Source organism: Camelus dromedarius, chromosome 20 (assembly GCF_036321535.1).
Source record: "Camelus dromedarius isolate mCamDro1 chromosome 20, mCamDro1.pat, whole genome shotgun sequence".
Classification (NCBI taxonomy): Eukaryota; Metazoa; Chordata; class Mammalia; order Artiodactyla; family Camelidae; genus Camelus; species Camelus dromedarius.
The window spans coordinates 28,288,913-28,303,446 of record NC_087455.1 but is presented as its reverse complement, the minus strand read 5'-3'; the positions used below and the strand labels follow the sequence as shown (position 1 = coordinate 28,303,446).

The 14,534-nt window shown below is 45.7% G+C and overlaps 1 protein-coding gene across 1 annotated transcript in view; it reads left to right on the top strand.

Moving 5' to 3' along the window:
• The window catches only part of BAALC (BAALC binder of MAP3K1 and KLF4), a 57,791-nt gene that overhangs the window by 12,423 nt on the left and 30,834 nt on the right, over window positions 1–14,534 (top strand). The window lies entirely within an intron of this gene.

Here is a 14,534-nt window from a genome sequence, read left to right as displayed (position 1 = left end):
TTTTGCACATGAATTCGAAGTTCAAACACTGATTGTTCTTGGAATCCCCAAATCCCATAGCCATAAGCAAAAACTCAGTGGGAAATGTAATAAAAACACAAATGAGAAGGCAATTTAAACATGTTTGCGCACACACACACACACACACACACACACACACACAAACACGCACACACCCCAGAGATTACATCTACAACTGGAGATACCAACTAGTTGCAACTGGGCAAAACAATTCTGGAACCCCTTCATTGTAGCCGCAGGCATTTTTAACATAGCATTTCAATTTTTATAAAAGTGTAAAACCTTAAGGTTAACTATACAAATGAACACACATTATTTCAAATATACATATATATACATTGGGGGAATGGTATCATGAACCCCTAGGTACCCATCATCCAGCTTCAACGATTATCTACACACAGCAGGACTTGTCTCATCTCTACATCCATCCGCCTTCACCCACTGGATTATTTTGAAGCAAGTTCCAGAAGTCATGTAACTTCATCCATAAATACTTCAGTGTGGATCGCTAAAAGCTAAGGACTCTTTTTAAAAAGATGTAAGATTGAATCACATGAAACTCATTTTTGTAGGTTGAAATGGTGTAATAGCAATTCTGTATGTTTCAGCCTAACCAAAATACCATCAGTGTACCTCAAAGGTAATGAAAATTCCTCTCATATAACCAAAATTCAATCATTGTCCAAATTTCACCAATGGTCTCATGTTCTTTTCTGTGATTGGTTTGAATTAGGATACAATGTCCACACATTGTATGTGATTAATATTTATCTGGTTATCTCTCAATTTGGTGATACTAAGATTGGCTGAGACAATCCCATCATCCATTGTAATAATATTATCATCCTCATCAGATTTTAGTCATTGATAATCAATGTCGACATCAGTTATTTCATTAGGAATTGCAAAGTGGTGATATTCTAACATTTCTTCAAAATGTATTAGACATTCTATAAAGAATGACTATTCCTTATTGCCCATTTGGTTTCCCTGAAAAGGCAGAGTAAATGTTATCCCACTTCTTTCCCTTAATTATCAGCTTTCAGTTTGTATCCTCGTTGCCTCCAAAGGTGGAAATAACATTATTAGTGCCTGGATTTTAGAGTGTTTGATGAGTTTTAATTCTTTGCACTTACTGCAATTATTATTTTATGTGTGTGTACTTAAGCTGTCCCACCCTTGACAAGTGGGAGCCTCTCAGTTTGGTTTCTTTTTACACAACTTCAATCATCTTTGATAGCCCTTCCTTTCTGGTATTTGATTTTTTTTTTTTCTAGGTTTATCTTACATTTTTCTGTGCTAGACTTTGAATTAGCCATTCCCCTTAAGGAGTCCTGGTTCCAGCGCCTGGGTGCTCATTGCTATTGGATTGGTTATTGTTTATAGACCTTTTCAGCAGACAGAGGTAGAAGTTATTTATTTTCTTTTTTAAAGCGACAGTATATTTGTGTTGATATTATAGATTTAGATTTTTCAATTGTAGGGCTTTCCCATAATTTTTTGATTTTATATTTGTTCATTTTTTAGAATCTGAAAATCTTGGTTCCTAACAACATTGTAAATGCTTATTTGCTTTTTATATATCTAACAATATGTTATTGAAAGTATTTTCAGATTTTTATGGGGGTTTTTGTCCTTAGGGTATATCACAGTAGAAATGTACAGTTAGATTGCTGTTTTAAAGTCACTTGAAATAATTCCTTGGTGGATGGTTAAGCTATCAACTTGCTATATAGGTAGGTTCATTTGTTTCATTTTTGTGGCAAAACTGTTGTTTTTTAAAATTTCAGTGTAATTTTGTTTTATTATTTAGGTAAAAAATTTACAGAGGTCCAATGACAAATCTACAAAACAAGCTACATTTAAGAAGTCTAACTTTCATCTATTTCCTCTACTCTGTTCCCTTTGTCCTCCTGTAGTTTTGGTTATCTTTTCATTAAAAATTTTGTAAAATAAACACACATACCACACACACTTACACAATTCTCTCCATTTTAAAGATAAAAGATAGTGTACTGTACCTCTGTTATGTACCTTGGCCTTTTCGCTTAACAATATATTCCAGAGATCACTTCAAAGGAGTATAAAGGTAAATTTCTCATTCTTTTTTTTATAACTACGTAGTGCTCAATTGTGTGGGTAGGTCATAGTTTATTAAACCAGTCTCCCACTCACGGCCATTGGGTTGATACCAAACTTTTGCTGTACAAACAGTCTTGTCCATGTGTTTTGTCATTTTGCCAGTGTACCTTCAGGTAGATTCCTAAAAGTGGGACGGCAGGCTGCAGGCTGAATGCAAACAGGTATTGCCAAATTCCCCTCCCTAGGACGTGCACCGTTTTGCATTCCCACCAGCAGTGTTTGAGAGTGCCTGTTGTCCCCTAGCCTTGCCAACAGAGAATGTTGTCCAAATCAGGGAGTTTTGTCACTTTAATGGGTAAGAGATTGTCACCTAGTTTTAATGTGCCTCTCTGTGAGTGAGGTTGCTGTCTTTTCATATGATTATGGACAAATTGCCTTTTTGCCAGATGCATACAATCTGTTTATATCTCTAGGCCTATTCTTTTGACCATATTCAGTAGTAGCAAATCTAAAGTCTTCATCCTTTGAGGATGACGGAGGTACTCTGAAGAGCAAGAAGTCCCTGAAGTTATTTAGTAGATGAAATTGTGGGGGTTTTGCTGTCAGATGGAGCGGCTGGGGCTCGCTGGGCACCTCTCTGTCTTAGTGCAGGCCCGGGGCGTCTCCATATGCTCTTTCTGCATGGGCTAGCTTGGGCTTCCTCACAGCCTGGTGGCCTCGGGCAGTTGGACTGTTTATGTAACTACTGCCAGTTCCAGAACATGTCCCAGCTAAAAAGGCAGAAGCTGTATTACCTCTTGTGACCTAGCTTTGGAAGTCATGGTGTCACTTCTGCTTACAAGTGAGTCACGAGTCTGCCCAGGTTCAAAGGGAGGGAATTAGATTCCACCCCTTGATGAAAGAATGGCAGAGTTCTAGAAGACTGTGGCAGTTTTAAGAACTGCGAAGTGTCTGAGATTTTACCTGACAAGTTAGCCTGTGACAGTGTCTTGGACGCTGGAAAGACATGAGTCTCCTGGGTCAGAAACAAAGGACTTGGTCACGAGGGCACAGCAAGCCCCATGACAGTCAGCATTTGCATCAACTCCCCTTTTCCCCAAGTCTCACAGAGGTGACGCAGATGGGCCCAGATGGGTTCCTGCACATGGGCTAGATTGGGTTACAGATTTCTGTGCCTGCTTTTCTCACCAAGGGTGGTATAAATGCACCGTCAATGCTCCTTGCCCTTGACCTCTCTGCAGCTTTCAGCACTGCGTTGTTCTGGCTAATCTCCTCTGCCCACGCCCTCCCCTACTTTGGAAATCAACCTTCTCCTTCAGTTGCACCGCTCCCACCACGGATGAATTTCTCTTCTACCTCTGATTACGTCTTCTCTGCCTCATTCTCCCTTTTGGCTCCTCTTTCCTGGTTCCCCGACCCCCACCCTGGGTGTGTGACTCTCCATGTCCTTCCCCGGCTCTCTTTCCTCACTCGGCATGCTCTCTCCTGCAGAAATCACCCACATTTCCAACTGCTAGCAAGACAGCCGGCTGCTGTCCCCCAGGTGCCTCAAATTCAGTTTCCCCCAAACCAGACTAACCTCTCCATCCACATACCTGTGCCTCCTAATGTGAGTTCCCTCTTGGTTCACCACAGTCATCCTCTGGTTGTCTGGGTGCTAGACTTTAATGTTATTTTTGTTTTACTCCTATCTTTCTTTCTGCACATTTAATGGGTAACCAAATCCCACAGACTGTCTTCTATAATGAATAGTTTTTCTCAGGTCTCAGGACCAGTGCCCAAGTTCAGGCTCCTCTCAGGCTCACCTGTGAATAGCCTCACGTCACCCTTCCTATGTGTCACATCTTGATGGCAAGACAGGTGTCCCTCTCCTCTCTCACTGCCCTGTGCTTCTCTTTCCCCAAAACCACTAGCTGGATTTCTCAGCTAGTGAACAACCTTATTCCTTCCCTCCCTTCCTTTCCACAAATGTGCTTCAGCACCCACTGTGGGCTGCCGGGAGGCACCGTGGTAGACACTGTAGCAGTGAATGAGACCAACAAGGCTCTGCTCTTGGAGCGGACGTTTGGGTTGGGGGTGATGGTGACAGGCAGAGAAATAAATAACCAAGGCAATTTCAGATATCTGTAATCACCATGAAAAACACCAAGGTAATGAAAGAGATGGAGATGGGGAGGGAGTGGGGGCCAAGAGATTGGGTGGTGAGGGAAGGTCTCTTAAGGAAGTGGTATGTGAGTTAGACTGTGAGTGGAAAGCAGGGCTGGCCTTGTGAATGTTAGGGACCAGACTGCTCCTGGAGAGCCACCAGAAAGTGCAAAAGCCCTGAGGTTGGAATGAGCCTGATGTGATGGAGGCACAGAATGAGGCCAAAGTGATTGGAGGGAACTGAGAGAGAGGAATGTAGCCAGAGAGGCTGTGTGTAGGGGATGGAATATGCATCGCCCTGTGAGTGATGGGCAGGAGTGTGGGCCTCGTTCCAGCAGCGGAGAGAAGCAGGGCTGGGATTAGCTGTCCCCATGGAGGCTCTGAGCCTCTCCTTCCTGACCTTCCCTTTCTTGAGTCATTCCTCACACTCCTGCCAGAGTCTTTCTGGAGCATGGATGTGGTTCTGTCACTAGGGCCCCAAAATGTTTCATGACCCCTGTTTCCTATGTGGTATATGATGAAAATTTCAACATGGCCTTCCAGACCCTTGGCCCTCGGCTTGAACCTTCTGCCCCTACCATCTCCACACTCTTGAGTCCTCACTGCTTCCTAGCCCTGCCCTCGCCTTTCCTCTCTATGTGTTTAGTCTTGCTTCCTCAGATGGGACATTGTACCTTCACACTTGCTCATCGCACAGATCTAACCCTGAAGCCATGCCCACTGCAGAACTCCCCTAGATTCTCCCCATGGAACCAACCTCTGTGGCCGCATTTCCCTATTCTACTTTTTTTCTTCTAACCATGATTTCCACTGCTCTCTGGTCAACCAACGGGATGCATGGGCACGGGTCCACCCTCCTGCAGGAATGAGGGCTCCCTGGGGGGCAGAAATTGTGTCCTGCTCATTGTCTGTCCCCTGTGAAGCCTTGCATGAAATAGAAGCCCCAGTAGTGTTTTCTGAGATTGACAAGATAGGCACACACCTGCTTCGTTATCCCATCTTGCATTTGAAGAAGATGATGGGCTGTTCCTTGGCTATCACACGGTGGGGTTTCGGGCCTGGCTCTGTGGGCATTTAGCTGTGTGGTTGCACAGTGACGTAACTGCGTGCTCCAATGACCAAATGACTGCTTTGCTGCATGACGACACTGCTGCATGGCTGACCATGTGGCTTCCCGGCCATGTGGTTCCATTGCTTTGACAAAAAAACTTCCCTTTACTTTTCTGTGAGTTGCATCAAGATTTCTACCAGCATTCTGAGGTTGGTTGTGTTTTCCATAAGGAAGCCATTCGCATTTGGGGTGGGGCTGCGGCATGCATTCATAAACATTAAGCAACCCTTGACCCTGCCACCAAACTGCAATGTGGCTCTTGTCATCAAGACAACCAAAAATGTCCCTGTGCCCTTCCGTACTCCCCTCCCCACCTGTTAAGATCCCTAGTTCATGAGCACAGGGGAGTAAGGTGAAGGGAAAGTTACAAAGAAATTGTGCTCATCAGACGAAGCCAATAGCTGAAAAGGATCCAAATAATTGTCAAGTACAAACCCTGAAGTTTTCATGAGCTGATCAAGACCTGCGGGCTTAAGGGCCTGGGCTGAACTCCCACAGCTTGTCAGCCACAGAACCCACACTGGAATGCATTTTTAAAAAATCTGGGATCTGTAATATAGGGATTCACTTGTTTTTATATAACAAATACTTGTATATTTTATTTTGGGCCAGACACTGTTCTAGCCACATAACCAAACTCATTGAGTATTTGCAGCAACCCTGTGAGGTCAGGTTACAGCCACTTTGCAGATGTGGCCACACAGCACTTACTTTCTTTACGCCATGTAGTTGTTTTTTGTTTTTTGGGTTTTTTTCGATAGTACGGTGCAACCCCTGGAATGTTGTGGGGCAGATCAGATGGTGTTGAGGACTCAGCTCTCAGTCGTGCACAATACATGCTGGCCGTCGTTCATCGTGACTGTGACTGTGTCCCCATGCTCCTCCCAGTGTCCTTCCTTTCTTCTAGGTGGTTCAGCTCCTCCCAGATGTCCTAGGTCTGTCATCTGAGTTGTCTTTCCCTGACAGGACACACCTCATGGGCACAGGATACGGACCTGTCCTGGGAGAGGTCATCTTTGCACAGTTCCTCTAGGGACCTGGAATTGAAACTCTCGCCACTCTGGGTCCTGCTTAATTCTTAGAATCCACTTGCATCTGAAACTACAGAAGCGCTTATTTCTGTGTCTCTGCTCCAGGAACACTGTGGGGCTCCCCTGTGGTTGATTTTGTTCCCAAGACTGGGAGAACCGAGAGGGGAGGGAGGCAGATAAAAAAGGAGGCTGAAACTAAATATTCATCATTGAAGAGGGAGCCCTGCTTTCCCAGACTGCTTTTTTCAGGCCTCAGGAAAACTCTCTTTGTTGCCAGGGACCTCGTGAATCAGGGCTTTTTTGAGATGGAGACGTGTGGGTGGGGAAGGGGAGCCCCTGAAGGCAGACACTGAGTTTGGGATGGGCGAGGACACTAGTATGGGGATTCTCCCCTAGCCAGCATGTTGGGAGGGGGAGATAGTGATTTCCTGGTATCCAGAAAGACCTCGTTTTATTTTTTAAAACTTCAGAGTGGTTAAATAAATGTGTTTGAATGTGTCTCTGGGCTTTTGAATTTGTTCAAACCCAGTGAACACATTAACCATTAATGAGGTGCTTGTGCCTCTTTGAAAGCCTGGTAATAATCCCCTTAAAAGAAAATCATATCTATTTAATCTCTTTCTCTCTGTGTAATGCTAAATACAGCATCTAAACTGGATTTATACCCTACAATGCCCAGGGTGGCTTAGCTTGCCGAGGCCTCAGGACACGTTAGGATGCTTTAAATCCAAATGGACTCTGAAAATACATGTCTTACAGGTTAATTCTAATGATTGGTTCATAAGACAAATCAAGAATCTAATTCTGGATGGAATGTAATCCTTTTGCCTCTATGAGCCACTTAACGCTGCCATTGGGCCTCAAATGATGCCATGAGTATTTATTAATTTTGTTACCTAAGTTTTAAATTTTTTTGGTGTGGGTTTTGCTATTGGAATGATAGAGAAATAGACGTTCTTGAAGGGCTTGAGACTAAGGCAGACCAAATATTGAAATCTTCCCAGTCAACGAAGCGTCCACACTTTTTACCCTAAAAAATGAATGAATTTGTTTTTTCAGCAGTTACTTAGGGGAGCACTGACAGGGTGCTAGACACAGTCCTTGGCATTTAGGATGGACCTGTGAAGAGCCCTTGTGGAGTTTACATGATCCTTTGTATGAAATTTGTCATCCTTCTGCATCCCTCCCCTCCCCACCTTGCCCCCATCTCCTGCATGTCCGTTAGCTGAGTGGCAACATGCCAAGCTAAAAGCCAAGATTCTGTTACTAAGGCTAAAGCAGAGGGTTAACATTAGATGGCAGCTAGCAGTCTGGCCACAGTCCCCCCCCCCCCCCAATTTTTTCAGATCATTTTGAAAATAGGGGAACCATTGCTGAAGGAGGCTCCCAACTTCCATCTCCATACATGGAATTATACAGGACGGAGCCTGTAGGATGTGGCAGACCCACTTTACCTTCCTCATTTACTCATCATACCCTCCTTCTCTTAAATAGTTAAACGCCCAGAGACTTTTCTTTCTCTTTGCTTTGGCTCAGCTGTGTCTTTCTCAAGGCTAAGCTGCAGAGACACCTTCCTCTGTCCTCACCTTCCCTCTGTTTCCACAACTCCCAGTTTACTCATTTTCCCTCTGTTATAACTTTCCAATAGTGTGAACTCCAACAAAAGGCAAGGTTGAGCATGAATGAAAGCAAAAATTTAAAAATTAAAAATGTATGCAGATCGAATGGCCACAAGACGATTTTTGTGTTCTCGCTTATTTATGTTCTAATTTCAGGATTGTTTTGTCATTTCTGAAGAATATCCTTTCGGCGGTGATTTCTGGCCTGATTCCTCTCTTTCCTAGTTACACTGGGGAAAGGAATTCATTCATCAATCTCTTAACTTATAAGGGTCTCATAAGTCACCACTCCCAGGCAGATGGGCTTCAGCAACTTAAAAGTGGTACCTTGAAACCTTTCGATTTAATCATAGTTCTAGGAAGGGAGTTAAATACTGAGTTAAGGTTAGCTTCTTTGAATGCCAGGAGACTGCCTTTGGGTGGCCCTTGTCTGGCCTGGCCCCAGTTGTCAGCAGTGTATCTGGAGCAAAGAGAGCAAACCCAAGAGGCTTTTGAGATGAGGCATTGGTGGAGAAGGCCTGCTCTGCCACAGCCGAACTGCACTGGTGAGCATCACTTATTCACTGAAATAAACTTACTCTGTACCAGGTCCCTGCTTTACATATATCATCCTCTCAAATACTATTCTTGTTTTGTAGGTGAGGAAATCAAGGCTCAGAGTTCGAAAGGAGCTTCTCCAAGGTCCATGGCTGGTAGAGCCAGATTCAAACCAAGCTTTCCTTACTCCAGAACCCTTCCCTATGGCCATGGGGTCCTAAACTTTTAGAATTCATGGGCCAGTAACTTTGTTTAAATTTGTGTAAAATTAAAAAGAAAATAAGTGTGAGTGTGCATACATGCTAATACAGAGTTGCTAATTTTTTATTATGTCATCAGGGCATGAAAAAGGCCTGTCATTTATTATTACTACCATTTAATTGGATAGAATATTTCTCTCTCTCTCTCACACACACACACACATGAAAAACCATTTCTAAATTAATTCAATGAGTATTTACTGAGCAGCTATTATGTGCCAGGCACTGTTCTAGGCACCAAAGAATATTATTGACAAAATAAAATTTCCACCCTCATGCTTAAATCCTGAGATTTGATGGATTAGGAAAATAATAAGGAAAGTGCATGGCATGTTAGAAATGAATGCTATAGGGAGAAAATAAGGCAGGAAAGAGGGATGTGAGTATGTGGGGGAGGAAGCCCCGGCTGAGGAAGGAGAGGGAACACACCCGTCTTGCTAAGAAGGGACGTGGACAGTCCCAGCACCCGCACACACCTGCTACACGACTGCATCTTTCTCATCGTACAGGACAGCGGGGAACTCATCCCTGTGACCCAGCACTGGAAACCTCTGCCTGGTGTTAGCCTAGCTCTGTAGAAGTTGAGACAGGAGGGGCTGGTGAGGATGGTTCAGTCTCTGCTTTCCATTGGTTTCCTCTCAGCCTTTCCCCCCTGAGGGCTTTCAATTCCTAGGCTGCTGATTGGCTGGGGTTTTATCTGGCCCAAGCCATGATCCAGGAAGTTTTCATTATGCCTCAGTGTAAACCAGTATTTCAGAGGAAGCACTTGCTTTTTGAGGGTGAAGCTCTGGGGCCGTGCCCGCCTGCCTGCCCTGTACCCCCCCCTCCTTGCTCGGCTTGCTGACTGAGTTTGGGGAGAGGAGCGCTGGTTTCTTTTCCCCATGTGTGTGCCAAGGAGTATATCGAAGTGTATTTCTCAAAATGTTAAAAGCTTAATTCTCATGCAAATCATGAGCAGGTCTCACTATCTATTTAACTCATTAATAAGGATCACAGCAGGGTGGTAAAGCCAGGCCAAAAGAGAATATGAGGGTGTGGTTATTAAAGGGGCTGCAGGAATCCTTGTGGTGTTGGAGCTGTTGTGTATCTGGACTGTGGTGATGGCTACAGGAACCTACGCGTGTGTGAAACCGGACAGGACTAAATACAAATACACAAAGGACAATAAGTAACGCTGGAGAAATTTCAGTAAGATGGATGGATCATGCTCATGTCAACACCCTGGATGGTAAGTAAGCAGTGGAAAGAAGGAAAGCAGAAATAACGTTACTAAATTAAATACAAAACTTGTTATATCCTATAGGGCAAAAAAGAAAAAAAAAGGTAGGATGTGGTTTGGGGGTTATTCTCTCTAGTAAATGGAAAAGAAACTCATCATACATTATCAGCTCCCAGAACTGTAAAATATTTGGGTCATAGCAAAATGTGTGAACAAAGTTGCAGACTCCAGAACAGGCCCTTCTGACCTCAGCACTATTGCTGTCCTGGGGCCTGGAACGTTCTTTGCTGCGAGAAGCCATCCCGGGCATTGTAGGATGTTTAGCAGCATCTCTGGCCTCCCCCGATTAGATGCCAGGAACTGTCTCCCTGTCAACAACCAGAAATGTCCCCAGATGTCTGTAGGGGGTGATGTCACCCGTTAAGGACCACTGTGCTAGGCTCTCGGGCCCACAGAGCCTGAAGACCTTAAGGTGAGCTTGCTGGGAAGTGCTCCTGGCATGATATGAATCGTCTCTTCCCAGCTTTCGGATAATTGTTCTTCACACATAAAACCACCAATTACAGGGTCACTGTGCTGGACACATGTGCACTGAGCTTTACCAGGAGTCACAGATGTTTAGCAGAACAGGCCCCTTAGACATTGCTTCGGCCTGGTCCAACCGCCTCATTTTCCACCTGAGGGTTGTGAGGGGAGATGGTGTCTCTGAAGCAGACAGCTGGTTCCCGGCAGGGTGTGTCCGGTTAAGCGCTCTCTTGTTCTGAAATGGGTTTGAGGCGGTCAGTCTGGAGTCATTACAACTTTGTGAGCATCAGCTACATGCCAGGTACTGTGCTAGGCTCCAGGCTTTGACCGTGACCGACACTAGGTTCTGTTCTTGAGGTACTGAAGGTTTTAGTGGGCGGATGAGGCTGTGGGCAGATGACTACTGTGCGATGATTCAGTGGTGAGAGCTGGAAATGGTATGGAGGAGGTAATAGAAGGTCATGGTGGCCTTAGAATCTCAGGGCTTCGGGAAGTCGGATGAGGACTAGAATTCCCAGTTCCTGATCAAAGAGAGGTGGTTGTTCCCCCTGCACTAGCCCTAAGTTGTTGCTCCTAGCCAGAGGGGATGTGAGGCCCAGAAATGACTGCCCACAGGGCAGGCCCAGCCAGCTCCTGGGATTACTGGCAGCCCGGGAAATAATGATGCAGAAGTGGGGAGCTGTGAAGAACACGGGGGAGAAACGAGCAGATTTCTAGCTAAGAGATAAGGCCAAAGATAGGACAGGTGGGCCAGTGGGAGGAATGCAGTTCCCAGTTGGAAAACGGAAGACAGCTGGAGCCTAAGGAAGAGGAAGCAGCAGTGTTCAGAGCCCAGTGGTGTCAGTGGCTTCTTGTTACTAGTCATCACGGGTCCTCAGGGAGCTGACTGCACAGGAACCTGAATCTGGGTCTTCCAGGTTGGCTGGACCAGGGCTCCTGTGCTTGGTCACGGGGAGGAAATGACCTTTGGAACTGGAATTTGGATGCTAACCTCCAAAAAACTTGGCAGAGTCCACGCCAGGCTGGCACAGGAGCTGCTTCCAAGATATTTTAGATGCAGAGTGTCAACCTCACCCACAGTAGCAGTTCAAGGAAGGAGGCTTCCAACTTCAGCATCCTTCAAGCCCCTCCCCCTTCCTCGTGATTCACTGCAGGATCCAGGGAGACGTACACTGGAAAATACGGACCAGAGGGAGAGCCTCCCTGGCCTGGGTGTCAGGAGGCCTGTTTCCCTGCAGCAGGTGGACCATTCAGGCTTCAGGAGAGCTGCCCCAGAGTTGCTAGCAGTGGTCAGTTCTTTTCTCACACAGAGGCTGGGATGAGTAACTCACCAGCCCCATCACCCCTGCTCCATACAGACCCACTAACCTAGGCGTATAATTGCTCAGATTGGTCCCAGGCATAGAAGTCATGGTTGTGTCACTGGAATACCTAAATTTTCAGAGCACTATTAGGTACTAACTGAATTCCCATGCGTGGTCTCTGAAAGCGGGATGGGAAAAATCCCATGATGCCAAGTGTATTAGTTTCCTGTTGCTGATGTAACAAATCACCACAAATGTAGCGGCTTAAACAACACAATTTATTACCTTCCAGTCTGCAGCCTGAAACAGTGTCATTGGGCTAAAGCATGGGTGGCGCTCCTCCCTGGTTGCTGTAGGAGAGAATGAATTTCCTTGCCCTGTCCAGCTTCTAGAAGCTGCCACATTTCTTGATTTATGGCCTCTTCCTCCATATTCAAAGCTGGCCAGTGAAGTCTCATCTCGGGGCCTTCCTTCTGCAGCCACGTCACCTTTGATTCTTACTTTTCTCCCTCCCTCTTCTGCTTTTAAGGACTCCTGTGATTATACTGGATAATCCAGGATAATCTATTTTCAAGTCAGCTTAAAATAGCAACCTTGATTGGAATTAGCAACCTTACTTCCTTCTGCAGCCTTAATTCCCCTTTGCCATGTAACCTAACACAGTCACAGGTTCTGGGGATGAAGAGTAGACAGTTGTTGGGGGGCACATTATTTTGCCTGCCATACCATGTCCCCAGACATTATCTGGGTGGTCAAAACCTAGAGAGCCACAGAGGAAGGGATCTGCCATTGTTTGAGTGCCCGCTGTGTGCCAGGCAGTAAACCAGGTGCTTTAGAGCTGACCTCAGTCTCCCAACCTTCAAGCCGTAATTTACCAGTGAGAAAATGCTGGCTCCCAGAGGCTTAGTCACATCGCTGGTGACTGTGGAATTCTGTCTGTCTGTCCTCCAGTCCGTGCTGCCATTTGCTACCCTTTGCTCCTCCCAAATAGGCCTAGAGGCTTCAGCATGTATATGAGCATATGTCAGTATACGTGGGGGTGGGGGGACAAAAACACAGTAAGAGGTCACCTTCTGAACTTGAAGCCAAGGAGAATCGACTTAAAACAGATGAGAGCGGCAACCAGACGCGGTGACTCATCCAGTGAATTGTGACTGTTCAGCTGCTGACAGCAGGAGGCCAGCAGGGGGCAGGCTCGGGCGACCCATCCGGACTAAAGCACAGAGAGCTGTCATTACTCGGTTGATTTATAACTTGCCTGATGTAGGGCTACCTCTAGCATCCAATCAAAGCAGGATCTGAGTCATAAGAATGTCTCAGGTTTTTTTATCCAGCCCTCTGTAATGGGAGGGCACAGGTGTCATGAGAGAGTAATCTTCCTGTCCCAGGCTTCACCCCTCCAACGCCTGGCTGGAATAGCCTCGGAAACTTCTAATTCTTTGTGCTCTGATTCTGTACTCACCAAGCACTTCGGCCTGATTTGATCTTTTATAGCTGATTGGCTCTCCTGCAAAACCACGATTTAAATCGTCGGCCAGGCCCTGATTACTACTGCAAGTCGATCATTTGACTCCATCTCGGGTGGCCTCTTCTCTCATCCCTGTCATTAATCCCTCCAAACCTTCACCACCCCGCAGCCCCCGTGTCTGTCACAGGCGCCTGCCTCTCAGGGAAGCAGTGCACGTCGTACTTCTGCTGAGAAGTGGACCAGTGAAATTCTTCACATTGTCTTCTCCCAACTTTTCTGGTTTTTTTCCCTCTGTTTTCAGCTTCTGGGTTGTTGTTTTTCTCATTTCTGCTGTTTTCTCCCATTCTAGTTTGGAATTTTCACCTTCTCTTTCTGTTTCAGTAGTTATCCTAAAGCTGTAGCATACATACTTAATTTGTCAAAATCTGAAGTTTATCAATAACTTTCCTTGTTCCCATGTTAGCTTAATTCCTTCCTATAAAAAAAGACACTGGTGCTTGAGAGTGACACATGGGGTTCTGTCCCAGGCCTCAAAATTAAGTGATTCCTAGGAGACTGTGACCAAAGACACCTCCCTGAGAGATCTGGGGAGACTGGAGGGACCGGATTGTGAACTGGAGTCTGTTGATACTATGCATCTTTCCTCTCCCAAGCTGGGCCTTTGGAAATAAGATTCAGTCCCTGTCAGCACCTCTGATTTCTGCTAAGTCTTTGATCTCTTTGATTACTAAGTGTGTTAGTTTTCTGGGGCTGCTGTAATGAAGTGCCATGGATTGGATGGCTTACAACAACAGGAACTGTATTGGCTCAGGTAACAGACAGGCTGAGGGTAGGACTGCCTTGGGGTGAGGCTGGGTTCAAGGTTCACATGATGTCAGGGACCTCATATCTCCCTTTCTATCTCTCAAGCCCCTTCTTCTGTGAGGGCTCTATTCACAGAGAGGGTCTCCCCTCGCAGTGGCCAGACCACTGCCACAGCCCCGCCTCACATCTCCCAGAATCATGTCCAATGGGAAAGAGAGAGCCTCTTTTCCAGGAGCTTCTGCAGGGGTCCCAAGAGTTACTGACTTGGGTCATGTGATGCCCCAAGCCAATCACATGGTCCTGGAGAATGCAGAGTGGTGATTGGCTCTGCTCTTGGTCACATGCTCTAACTCAGATCACCTGCTCTGAAAGTGGGAGGATGAGGTTACTCAGGAAAAGGTATTC